The sequence below is a fragment of the Pleurodeles waltl genome, chromosome 6, assembly GCF_031143425.1.
Source record: "Pleurodeles waltl isolate 20211129_DDA chromosome 6, aPleWal1.hap1.20221129, whole genome shotgun sequence".
Taxonomy (NCBI): domain Eukaryota; kingdom Metazoa; phylum Chordata; class Amphibia; order Caudata; family Salamandridae; genus Pleurodeles; species Pleurodeles waltl.
The window spans coordinates 1,137,307,846-1,137,321,009 of record NC_090445.1 but is presented as its reverse complement, the minus strand read 5'-3'; the positions used below and the strand labels follow the sequence as shown (position 1 = coordinate 1,137,321,009).

At 41.5% G+C, this 13,164-nt stretch overlaps 1 protein-coding gene across 3 annotated transcripts in view; it reads left to right on the top strand.

Moving 5' to 3' along the window:
* The window catches only part of CUEDC2 (CUE domain containing 2), a 159,110-nt gene that overhangs the window by 28,049 nt on the left and 117,897 nt on the right, over window positions 1-13,164 (top strand). The window lies entirely within an intron of this gene.

Below are 13,164 nucleotides of genomic sequence, written 5' to 3'. Positions count from 1 at the left end.
ACAAAAAGCACGCTCTCTGGACCAGGGTCTACTTTCCGCCAAATCTGGTGTAATTCCAGTGAGCCTTTTTGTCTGTAGCTGTGTCTATTTTCCCTATGGAAAATTGAATGGAGAAAACACGTTTTGGGACTACTCCAAGCCTCCATGCCTTTTAATTCTAGTGGCTTAGTAGCAGATGGGAGCCAATCTCATAGCCACAGAAGCTTTTTTTTTTTTAGGTTTGTGCTTTTTCGGTCTCTCCTCAAGACTGCACGCTTAAGATGTATCGAACCGATACATGGTGTATGTACTCTGTGGGCTTTAGCCCGCCCATCAGCTCCCCATTTGCTGGCTCCCTTGTCCCTCCATTATGTGTTATTTCCCCCTTGGTGCCATGATGTGCATATGACATGGGTCTTCTAGGGATTAGCTGTCCCTCAGAGCACCGTCCAACTACTCTTTATACCTAAGCAGCGGGCATTGTTTCAGGACTACTTTCTTATATGTTGAAGAGCGTCTTTCACGAACGCTTCTGTCCATCATAACCAGCAGCAAGAATAACTGGTACACGATCTTGGGTGAATCTATCTTGTTATTGGTCTGCAGGTGCTGATCTCGGAGGAGCTGCGCTATTAATTATCAGAGTTTGTAAATGCCTGAGATGGAATAAAGGGCCAGACTCTCTCGGAAAGAGCTGACTGCTTTTTATGAGCCTTTCATGGCTCCTGCAGCCTTCACAGAGCTGAGAGGGGAGACAATGCACGGGAAGCAAATTACTCACCTCTTAGTTATTTATGTGCCCCAGGTCAAATTTAAATAATGAAGTTATGACAGTCAATTTACATCATTACATTCTATGAATCTAGCAGTTTCGGTGTGAAAAAAAAATGAAGCGATAGTCACATGCTAAAATAACATCATTGTCTGTGACTGTGATGAAAGATGCTGCATCTGCTCCGCCAAGGCAACCCAGGATAAATTAATTTTTAGCGCATTCAAATAAATCTCTTTCTGTCAGAAATAACTTTTCTATCAAATGTCTGCATATTTTTAGAGTGAAATGTATGTTGAATTAAATGAAAACTGGTTGGTAAATGAACTGAACTTCCCACCGCTCTGGAATTGATTCACCTTTGAGGGCCAGGTTCTACAACTTAACAGCATCTGGTGGAAAAAGATGAGCTATTGCTCTGTGATGTCATGAATCCTCAAGTCTTTTTTTTTTTTTTGTCACAACCTTTAATGTAAATTTCTATTATAGTTTCATCACAATACCCCTCCAAGGCCTACTTTTGTCATCAATTGACTACACAGTGCTGCATTATGCAAACTGAAGAAAATAGTGGAGGTGTTTTATTTATTAAGGCTCTTGAGCTGATTCAGTCATGGTTACTCCATTAAACTATTTCATTCTTTTCTCCTCCCTTGTATCTTTCCACCTCTTTCACAGACTTGCACTTCCTAATTTAAGGGGTCCTAAACTAAACGAAGTTCATGAACCAGCCCTTACCGTTGGGACCTTTGCACTGTACTTTGTAAATCACCGCTCACAGCTTTGCAGTCGCATTAGAGAGCCTTGCAATGCAGCAGGCCGCTGTTTTGTTCGCATTCAGCCAAGAGCTTTAGAAAAAATGCCTCTAACCTAGCGCCTATGCTAAAGGAAACAAAAGCCACCATTGTTGTTTCACAGACAGCGCCTTTCCAATGCCACATTAATCAATTGTATGGCTTGTTGATGTGCCATTAGCATTAACAACACTTTGCCAATGCTTTTTTTCTTTTGATTTTGCCACCCACTGTGCTTCAATACTTATTACAGGCACAGATTGTCACTTTCATGACCTCAGGAAGAGATATAAGAATTTTGTCCCTGTGCAGATGGTTAAGGAGGCCTGTCCTAAAATAGGCCAATCTCCAGTCAGTATGTAGGGTCATCCCCATCTCCAAATAACCAGTTATTAATAGTGAGAAGGTGCCCAGTAATAAAGCTGGATATGTACCATTCCAAAACTTCCTTCATATACTGTGTAAACACATTTGGCAAATGAGAGTCTGGGCTGTTTGCCTGCCCATTAAGATGAAATCCACGCCACAGGGATTTTTTTATCGAAGAATTGCTGTGGAATATTGTTTAGGAAGTGTTGCAAGGTGTACAAGAGTTTGCGGAGTGCAGTCATTTTAAATAGTACAATCCTGGCCAGTATCAAAAGGGTGAGGGTCACCCCTTTGCGTAACTCTTGGTTCGCTTTAAAGAATAAGGAACGTACGTTTATTTTCCGTATTAACTGTGGGGTGGATGCTATGTGAATCCACAAGAACTGAATGTTATGTGTTTGGAGCTGGAGGCTAGGATGCCAATTTACTACCTCTGCTCTCTGTCCCATTGGCACCATGACAGACTTGATTCCAGCTTACTACAAGTGATGTGGCTTTCTCAAAGTGTTTCAGTATTCTCGTGATTTGACCTCTGGTAGCAAGGGGGCCGTGCAAGAATAGTAGCACATCATCGACATATAGAGAAATGTGATCCTTTGGTTGCCTTCCCATGGGAGACCCATTGCCGCTGTGATGCCCTGTGATGAGTATAGGGCAGTAGTTCCCAACCTTTTGACATTGTGGACCCCCACTTTATCATTACTGGAACTCAGAGACCCTCACCGAATCATTATTGGAATCCAGGGACCCCGCACTGAGTCGTTACTGGAAGCCGGGGATCTAATACTTAAAAAAAATACAGAAACAAGCATTCCATCACACACATACACAAATGATCACACATTTAATTTAATTTGCAAACAAATATATATATTTTTTAATTTCAATAGGAAGGTTGGAGCTTTTCTAACTTGAAACGAAGCCACACATAGTCCATACTATTATCTGTTTGATTAAACTGCACTGCTACCACATATCAATCTGAGGACACTAACTTAATGTATAGCCTCCAATTTCAAATTCCTTGACATAGTACATCTAAAATGTTCAATTGTACATTAAGCCACCGTATGTATACACACCTAAGTAATCTGCTAATATTAGTTAATTTTCTAAACAGTCACGGACCCCCTGAGGAGGCTTCACTCACCCCCAGTGGTCCCCAGACCACAGGTTGGGAACCCCTGTAGAGGGTCTTGATTTATGTTACAAACTGAAGATCAAAGTTCGATTTTGTGAGTATTGAAATAGACCTGTTCTTCTTGCAGAGTTGAGTGCCTTTTCAGGATCTAAAAGGGTAAGTGCATGTGGTCTGTCAAGTTTGGATTTCCTTGTTAGGGCCAGTGGAAATCTCCTGAGTCAAGGTCTAGTCCGCCGCCCTGGCACGAAGCTATTTTTTTTTCTGTGTGTCAGGGAGGTTGTTACCTTCACCAATAGGTTCACCAAAACCTGAGCAATAATTTTTGTTTCTGTGTTTATCAGTGATATGGGTTGATTTTAAGGAATGAAGCACCAGAAATGTCTCATGCTTTGGAATCGCTACAATTGTAGCTTCACATAAGTCTTCTGGTTACTGCTCATTTTGAATAATTTCCTCAAATGTGGATTTTAGATATGGGCTAGTTAGTGTAAGTATTTTTTTATTTTTTTTTATTCCTCTGGTAAATCATTGCAGCCTGCTGGGTTTTCCATGTGCACGCCTGCAGGGATGTGGAATTCCTATCGCCCGACACCCGGGACATCTTGTTTGGGGTCAAGGGCAACAAGTTTTTATGTTCACTTTGTCCTTGGGACAAGTAGGCCCAACCCTCTGCAACACAAACCCTTTGGCTGCCTATTTACAGAGAGTGGAACTCTCTGCAGTTGAGGTAATGTGTTTCCAAAAGATAATGCTGTTCGAACTTGTATTTATGGTTCATTATTTGAAAACCTTCATTATTAGGGTGAGTGCTGTAAATAAATATTTTAAGGTCACACTTCACTATGGACGTTGGTTCCAGTACAAAAAAAATAAAAACGTGTATACACATGTTTGAAAAGTTTAGGCTATGAGGCTAAGTATAATGCTCCCAGAATGCTCTCTGATTAGATGCAAATGAAGTGTCATTTAGTAAAATGTTTTGATGCATGCTAGTATTTCCCAAAAATATTTCTAATGGAAAATCAGTGTAACCATTTTCAACACGATTATGGGAAGCATGAAAATAAACAAACGCTGACAAAGCCAACTGATCTGACACATTTTTATAAGTCTTTTAGTTTCATCAATGCGTGTCTTGTTTTGACATAGCTTTTGTAACACTTTATTGTTGTGGGAGCTACCAGGCCCTAAACATTGTAACAAACACTGGCAAAAAAAAAAAAAAAACGTTTTTGAACTCTAAAAGCACACGTTGCCACCAGTGGCATAACAAAGGCCCCGCAGCCGCCCTCCAGGGGGCCCCTTCAGCACAGCACCTGCCCTGAGTGAGTCTGGAGAGGGGGCTCCTCCATGTTCTTTGCAAAGGGGCACCCTCCAGTTTCGTTACGTCACTGATTGCCACTGTTGTTCCTGACACTGAACAAAACTACTTTGTGTGCCAATATGCTCCTTGTGGAAGAGAAGAATGCGATCACTCACAGTAAAGCCAGCCAAAAGAGAGAGAAATAGAAGTTTAATAAAAACTAAATGTCTTTGTTAACACCAGACCTAATTAGGGACCAAGACCCACATGTAGGTAGCTTTTTGCATGTCGCAAACAGCGACTTTCGCTGTTTGCGACGTGCAAAAAGCACATTGCGATGCACAAACCCAGTTTTGCGATTCGGTAACCTGGTTACCGAATCGCAAAACGGGTTTGCGACTCGCAATTAGGAAGGGGTGTTCCCTTCCTAATTGCGACTCGTAGTGCAATGTAGGATTGTTTTGCGAACGCGGGCGCAAACCAATCGCAGTTTGCACCCATTTCAAATGGGTGCTAACACTTTCACAAAAGGGAAGGGGTCCCCCTGGGACCCCTTCCCCATTGTGAATGTCACTGTAAACATTTTTTCAGAGCAGGCAGTGGTCCTGCGGACCACTGCCTGCTCTGAAAAAATGAAACGAAAACGTTTCATTTTTCATTTTTGTAATGCATCTAGTTTTCCTTTAAGGAAAACGGGCTGCATTACAAAAAAAAAAAAAAAAAAAACTGCTTTATTGAAAAGCAGTCACAGACATGGTGGTCTGCTGTCTCCAGCAGGCCACCATCCCTGTGAGGCCGCCATTCGCAAGGGGGTCGCAAATTGCAACCCACCTCATGATTATTCATGAGGTGTGCATTTGCGAAGCCATTGCGAATCACAGATGGTGTCAGGGACACCATCCTACATTCGGATTTGCGACTCGCAATTTGCGGGTCGCAAATCTGAACCTACCTACATGTGGCCCCAAATTCTTAAAGAAAGTCACAAAAATGCACCCATGGTATATGTCGTATCCCTATAAAATATTTGTGAACTGTATTTTAGCATGGGTAAATACGCATGTGTAGATTTTCTCATGTGAAAATCTATTGAGCATTTGCAAGTTCATTTTCCCTCCAGCCACTTTCTTCCCAACCCTGGAAGAAGTTCTAATTCTGCCATTGTCAGGAGTAAATGTCCAACCTTTCTTATTATGGGAAAATATTAGAGAGAAGCTGGTGAACATCTTTAAAACATGCAGGTTAGTAGGTTTGCAGACTCAAAGGCATTCCAGCCCTGGAACTATTGCTTACTGCTTCCTCCAGCCCCAGTATGCAGATCTGCAGAAAGGTGGAAAAATAAGGAAATTGCTACAGTAGGGATTGAAACTGCAAGTATTCAAGCCCTATTATAGTAGTAGCCCTGGCATAATCAGAGAGGCTATTATCAGAGCTCTTACATAATGAGATTGCTGCCATAATTTGGCGCCACACTACATGGCACCAAAGGGACAAGTAGATCTTTTTACAGGACAAGTAGATTTGAGAAGCAGCCTGTCCCGTGGACAAGTAGTTATTTTAATAAATTCCACACCCCTGGCCTGTGACCAGCTCTATGATTTCTTTAAGTGTTACAGGCAATTCCATATTGTTGCAGTCTTAGATGCTTAACGTTTGCATAGGAAAGTTATTTATTTCGGCCTTGGATCAGGATGGGAGGGGCACTCTCCTTAGAGAGATCTGCAGGATGCTGCAAAGGTATTTGCTATATTTTAAGTTCTAAAACATTTTGCTCTTGGCATTCCTAATGCTAGGTATTAATCTGGTGGCCACATCTCTGGTGGTCAGCCAGTATATGAGTTTGATTCACATACTCTTCTTTGTGCTGGCATCCATAAATGCCCGCCAGTGGCAAGTTGTTCATTTGTGCCCTTGTGGCCTCTAGTTGTCCCAGGAGAGGCACTTGTCTAGATCCCAGTATTTGTTTCTCAAGCAGCAAAGCCTTAGTCTCCAGAGCTTTGTTAGATTTGTGTTCCTCCTTTTGCATCTGACATGGTCCACAGGGAGGTGATGGCTGGTGACAATTGAAAGCAGTGTGGCCTAAAAGTTAGAGATGATTTTTACGTAGTGAGCGAGGTCGACTGACAAAAAATGTTTTTCTCCCTGAGCTTTCTGTTACTGCATCTAGGGTCAGATGTACGTACACATTCGCTTGTGATTTTACCTCAAAGATTCGCAATTAGAAAATCACAAACTGTAATGTACAACAGTGTATCAGGCACAGTTTGCGATTCCCAAATGGGTTAATATTCATGAGGCTGGTCGCAATTTGCAACCCCTTTTGGGAATGGCCATAATCACAGGGATGGTAGCCTGCTGGGGTAATCACCTCTTCATTTCCAGGGTCATTGTCAATAAGCCTCCTTGAAATGAGAGATGGGACTACTTAGGTAACCAGCTACTCCATGGAGTGTCCCGGCGCTGCATTTTCAATAACTGCAGAAAAACACTCCTAGACTAGGTCTGTTTAAAGAGCCAAGTCTTCAACTATTTCTTGAACAGGGAAGTAGTAACTATCACTCGCAACTCTAGGGGGAGTTTGTTGTGGGCCACATTCATGCCTGGCCTTTGTTCGTTTTTGGCTACTGGCATGAAGGAAGTTCTGGGTTTCCCTTTTCCACTACGTGTGTTGGGCTCGTGAGCAGGAACACGCCCCAGGTCAGTGGGACTATGTTTGAAATACAGCATTGAGTCTGATCCCTTCACTGTGTCTTCTGGTTTTGAGGTACGGCTGTTGTCGGAGTCTTGCTGCTCTGGTTTCTGGTCCCCATCTATCATCCCCCATGTCAGGACATCCACCTCTTTAGCTTTTTGTCCAAGTTGCCATGAGACTTTGGAGGGAGATGTCTTTTGAGGTTTGGTTCCTCCTGCGCTTCCTCTTTTCTTCAGCCCAGTCTCCAGCACTTTCTGGGGCTACAAAGAAGTACAATTTTGCACCATAAGGCACTTTTAATGGGGCAGGGAGATTAACATGTAACTTAGTTGCCCCCCTGTTTTTGCTTTCCCCCTCTATGAAGGAGCTGGATCACTTTGCCCTGAAGGGTGTGAGTCATATCTGCTGCACCTATATACTCCACTTCCTTTACCTGGTCCGCTGCATTTCTTAAGTCTTGGTGGAAAAGGGATAAATCTATGCTCACTTCTCCAGTTTTCCCATCTAACAATTAACTTGTCTCCTTGTCTTCTGCATGGCCTGTAAGATGGTTGATGTTGTGCCATGAAGGACCTTTTCTGGTGGCTGGGTAGCAGGACTGCATCTTTCGTTAAATTACAAAAGGATGTCGTAGGTCTCTTGTGACTTCTGCTATTTTAGGCATGTTATAGGAATTGCTCCCCACCAATGCCACAGAATGTGTGTGATTTCTCAAACAGAATGAACTTAATATTACTGTTAAGGTCACCCACTGTTTCACAATCTCCTTGTCTCTACTCCTGTATCGTCATCTCAGTGCTAATTTATTTGAAGGGTCTGATAATCAGCAGGAGCAAATCTGAAGTGAGTGTGGGCCTCTTAATGGTTTTCTGATCTACTTTATGACAAACTATCGAGAGATACCCCATGTACTATATATGAATATTCTACTAGTATGTTGATACACATCATCAGTGCTTGCTGTAGTGGATCTTGGGGAGAAGTACCAGCTGTTAATGCCTTCGCCTAGTTAACTTGGTCATCAAACTAATGTGTGGTGTGTTGCAGATGAGCAGGGGCAAAGTAAAGGAATGTATTAGGCAGATCCATTCCTAATTGTGCCCATGCAGTCTTCAGGATCTCAAGCTTAACCCTACTTCTTCCCCATACCCAAACCAATTTCACAGTAAGAGTGTTAGTTTCTCGGAACACACTTTTTGGGATAACCACATCCAGTTCACTACTGCATATAAATATCTGAGTAGAAGCACCATTTTGATCAAGGAGATTTTTCTCAAACTTCCATCTGAAATTTTACAGCGTGTCTGATGGTAGCCATAACTCTTCCCGTATTATCATGCAGTTGCCAGTTTTGTCAGTGGAGATGTGTATTCCGAGATATCTTAAGCTTCCATTTGTTTTAGTCCCTGCCATGTTAATCTCATGGTTTTGTGTCAAATGCTCTTTAAATACAGCTTTACCAAAGCTGCAGGAGTCTGCTGCAAATATATTACATGATTTAATCTTCTAAGATTATGGCTAATCCTCCTACAAGTATGAAGCCTGATTTTATCCTAGTGTGTTGCAGTGAGTATACTTGCCAGTGTCTTACTCAGTATCTTTGTCTTTGTTGAACTTGGATAACAGCCTGTAAGTAGCAATGGCCTCGGATCCCTATCTAGTTTGGGAATCCTAGTAGCTTTGGCTTCTCACGTCATAATGAAATGATGCCCCATGGTTCTGTGGGGTCATTTGCACAGGTATGATTTTTGTATCCCAACCTGTGTAGATTAGTCAGTTATTTTCAACATGTAATCAAGAGATTGTACCCCAGAACCTTTTTGTAAAGGAAGAATTTCATTCTTGTTATCCCATGAGTAACAAACAAAAATGCAATAGTGCAGATGGCGCAGTGCATAACAGTGATAGTTATGCAAATTGTACACTGGAATACACATATACTTTTAAGGTTGTTACAATACTAGACCAAAAATAGTCTGAGCAATTATCAGATTCTTTTTTTTTTTTTTTCTTTCCAAATGTGTCAACAGGAAAACCACTGAAATACATTTCAGTGCAATTATGTAATTCCATTTAGACATCAGGACAATTATTATCTGTCTAAAATCCCCAATAGTAATTCATATTTCAGGCACATCTAGAGAATACAGACTTTCTATTATAAATAAGCCATTTTTTATAAATGACTAACAGGAGAAGTCTTATTGTAAAAGACAGCATGGATCAGTTAGACATATCTTAATTAAAGTGCCACTTCTCACTGACTGTCACAATAACATAATTAATTCATTATAGAAAGACTCGGGGCAAAGTGTCTTATAACAATTGATGCACATTGGTTAGATACACACATCATATCTGTGCAAATGAAGCCCCCTGAACCTTTGTGCATTGTTTCCGTAAAGCGCCCTGATTCCATTATCAAACGCAAGTCCTGTGTTGTGACATTGCATCTCACATCATAGTGGGCAGACATCCATGCTCCTACACTGCCTTAGATACCTCCAATAATTTATCCAGCAAGTCCTGGGACGTTATTTTGTAAAGGGCACAAGGCAGACCATCCCCACCAGGGGTTTTAAAATTTCCTTTATGTTTATCTGCCTAGAGGAGCCTCTGGAGCCTCATTTTGCTCAAAGGATAGTTTAGATATTTGTAGCATACTGAAGTATGCTGCGTCTTTGTGAATCCAGGCATTGTGGCTGCTTAGAGACCTGCTCTAACCATTCTTTTAATGCTGCATTAATTCCCTCCTGTGTAATTTCAGTCACACCTGTCTGTCTTTAATATTGGTGTATATGTACCTGGCTGTTCCCTTTCAAGCAGCGAGATTGAGAAATGCCCAGTTTTGTTCCCCTCCCTGGATACTTTCTGTTGAAATTGTGTGCGGGAGTATTTTTCTTGTGTTACCCAGTTATCTTCGATCTGCCCCTTGACCGCCATCATTTGTTCCTATTTTGGTGGGTGTGATGCACTGTAATATTTGCAATCATCTATTATTTTCTTTCATGGTATGTAGTAGCTCCATCTGAAACACCGTACAGGTGTGGCATACACTCTTCATAAAGTGTGACCTTAATGGCCTCCTATTCAGTGCCCTTACTACAAGCGCTCGTCCAGTTTTGGTCAAAGAAAATGTGTTTGAACCTACGTATATGCTCTGTAATTGGGGGATCAGCTAGAACTTCCAAGCTGAACCTTCAGTTTGGAATTGTAGGTCTAGGATCCAGCAAAATACCACGATTCAACACATTTCCCCAGGTCTTCCTTTTGTGTCACAAAGTAAACTGTTCCAGTGTATGTATTAGGTACACAGGAGGAGCTAGAGTAAATTTATCCTATTATGATGTGCCATTCACACATCCGCCTCATGAATTTATGTGTAATGTCTCGTAGGGCTTTAGTCATGTTGCGTTTGGTGCCATCTTTTAGGGAATATCTGTCAACATTTCCATAAAAACACAGTCAAGTTGCCTCCCCAGTTTACCATACCCTCCATATACAGAGAGGGTGTTAGAAATCACAGTGATCTATTTTGGGGGTGTATACGTTTACCAAGTAAAAATCAATACCACCCAACACACCTTTGTCTATTATATATATATATATATATATATATATATATATATATATATATATATATATATATATATATATATATATCTTGCCATGTGATCAGTTACATCATCCAGTCCTTGAAGTAGCACCACTGTGTTCACCCAACTTGGCACACCTCTTTAAAATCTATAGTAATTGGTTGCATATAGTTATCCTCTCCATTTCTTACTCAATCTTGTTATTTGACTGCCTATGTGGGGCATCTCTTGCAAATATGCAATTGGGACTGTGTATTGTTTTGAGTAAGTGAAGACTCTATCTCTTAGTAAATAGTTAAAACCGTTGTCATTCTAAGAATTTATCACTCTGCTGTGTCCTATCATGGAACTTTAACAACATTCTTATCGTAGACCTCCGACCTTTTCATAGTTGATGTCTCTGACCTACTTAGTCTAACCTCATCTAGTTCCCCGTAAGAGATTCTCCCAGACTCTACTAGGCATCTTGCAAAGCACAACTGTACTAAGTAATCAGAAGTCATTATAACACCCTATAACCCCAATCTAATAAGAAACGTTTCCCACCTTCTGGAGAGAGACAACCTTAGAGACCCCATTCTTCCAGTTGTATTAAATATTTTAATTTATCATTCAGTGCTGCTCAATACGTTGTCAGTGCGAGTGACCACATAAAATCTGAATACTTTATTCAAAAGGTTGACTCTCTATAGAACAACAAGCGTACAACCAGCAATACTGGAGGTCATATTGACCAAGTGTGACCTTCTATGTATGCCTGTGAATTCATTATGGGACTATTTTCTTTTATCTCCATCCCTTTTAAAGATTTTGGTTATCTACTGAATTTGTTCTGCAAAGAAGAAAACGAAAGTCTCCCATATTGTTAGTTTCTTGATGGAACTATTGCCAGCTCATAATATTGATTGGTCCCAGTCCTACATTATATTATCTGTCTCTTAAGCAAGAAGCCTAAGCCATGTCGTTGATGTGCCTTTATTGCCTAATGGTGTGTTCTGTTGAGTGTGGATTCCATCTCACACCTTACCTTCCTCGGTAAGAGTGACTCCCTCTTGTACTAATCTATGTGACTGTCTTACTTCACCAGTTCTTTGATGCAAAGTGCGGTCCGGTTTCTCGAATCTGTTGGTGCCTTTGTACAGTGATTTGTACAATTTTGCATTGGTCCTGCAAAGTCATACTTAATCTCTTTGTTCAAACCATTTGCAGACCTCTGCAAGGTTGGTGAAGAAGTGAATCCTGCCCTCTGACTTGATTTTCACTTTTGAGGTACAACAGAACCTATATTTTATTCCGATCGTTATCAGTTGCTGCGTCCCTTCCAAAAATGCTGTGTATTGCGTTTGTACTCTTCTAGGGTAGTCTGGATATATCATGATATTCTGGTTGTTGAACAGCAGACCTATGTCCCTGACCATCCTCCACCCCTCGAGCATACTGCAGTATTCTCTATCTATAACTGCAATTTAAAAATCGGGCAATAATTGCTTAAGCAATGGCCCCACAAGGAGCTGCTGGTGCCAGCGTCCTGTGTGATGGATGTGGCATTTCAAGGTTCTGCTTTATTCAGTCATTGAGAAACCCCTCCATCAAGGTCCCTTCCATGTACTCCGTAAAGCAGACAAATGTGAGGGTTTCCTCCTTGAGCACCCCCCTGCATCTTCAGCTGTCTTCCTGTTGTTTTATAATTGTTTTTAGTGCTGCCATAGTCTCTTCAACTTGCATACCTCTTCCTACATAGCTTTAACACCCATCTCCGTTTCCTGTAGTTTTGAATTTTCCTCACATCTGATTTGATTGAATATATTCTTGGTAATTCCTATTGCTGCCAACATTTGCCTGATCTGCCATCTGTTATGTGTGTGTGTATCGGCCTGTTTAGCAGAACCTTTACTGTTTCCTGTGAACCAGCAGCATAGTTAATTATGGTGTTGCTTTCGGTCTTGGTTGTTTTGTCTTTACACATCTTACCAATTCTGTCAGTATGCCTGAATTCTTGTATATTTATTGCAGTGTTTACAGTTCAGCAGTGCAGGTACTGACTTTGAGGATGCAACAGAGGGCTGTAATAGGTTCTCTTTAACGGTTACTGACAATAATTGAGGTCTGTGGATATATATTTAAAGGGAGAAGAGTACATTTCTCTCCAATTTCCCCCTAACACCGCCCAAACCTTAATAAAGATAGTTGCAACTCAGCCTCAGTAGAGGATGTGTCATACGGTTCACCAGTCTGCTTCTTGCTCCTGTGTAATCAGTGAGGTACAGCTGTGTTCCACTTACCGCTGCTGATGCTATCATGTTCCTTCACTGAACATGCCCTCATGGCACCACGCACGCACCAGCAGCAGAGGGACTAGTGAGCCCTCTTTGATCCCGTCCCAACAGCTCCTAACCACTGGCACCCAGGAGTCCCGCAGCCTCTAGGAGCATCGAATTGCTCAAAAACGTATGTGGCGAGCAGCAAGGCAGCCTCTGCCTCCTTTCCAAATAATCGGGTTAGCCAGCTGCTAGTCTTT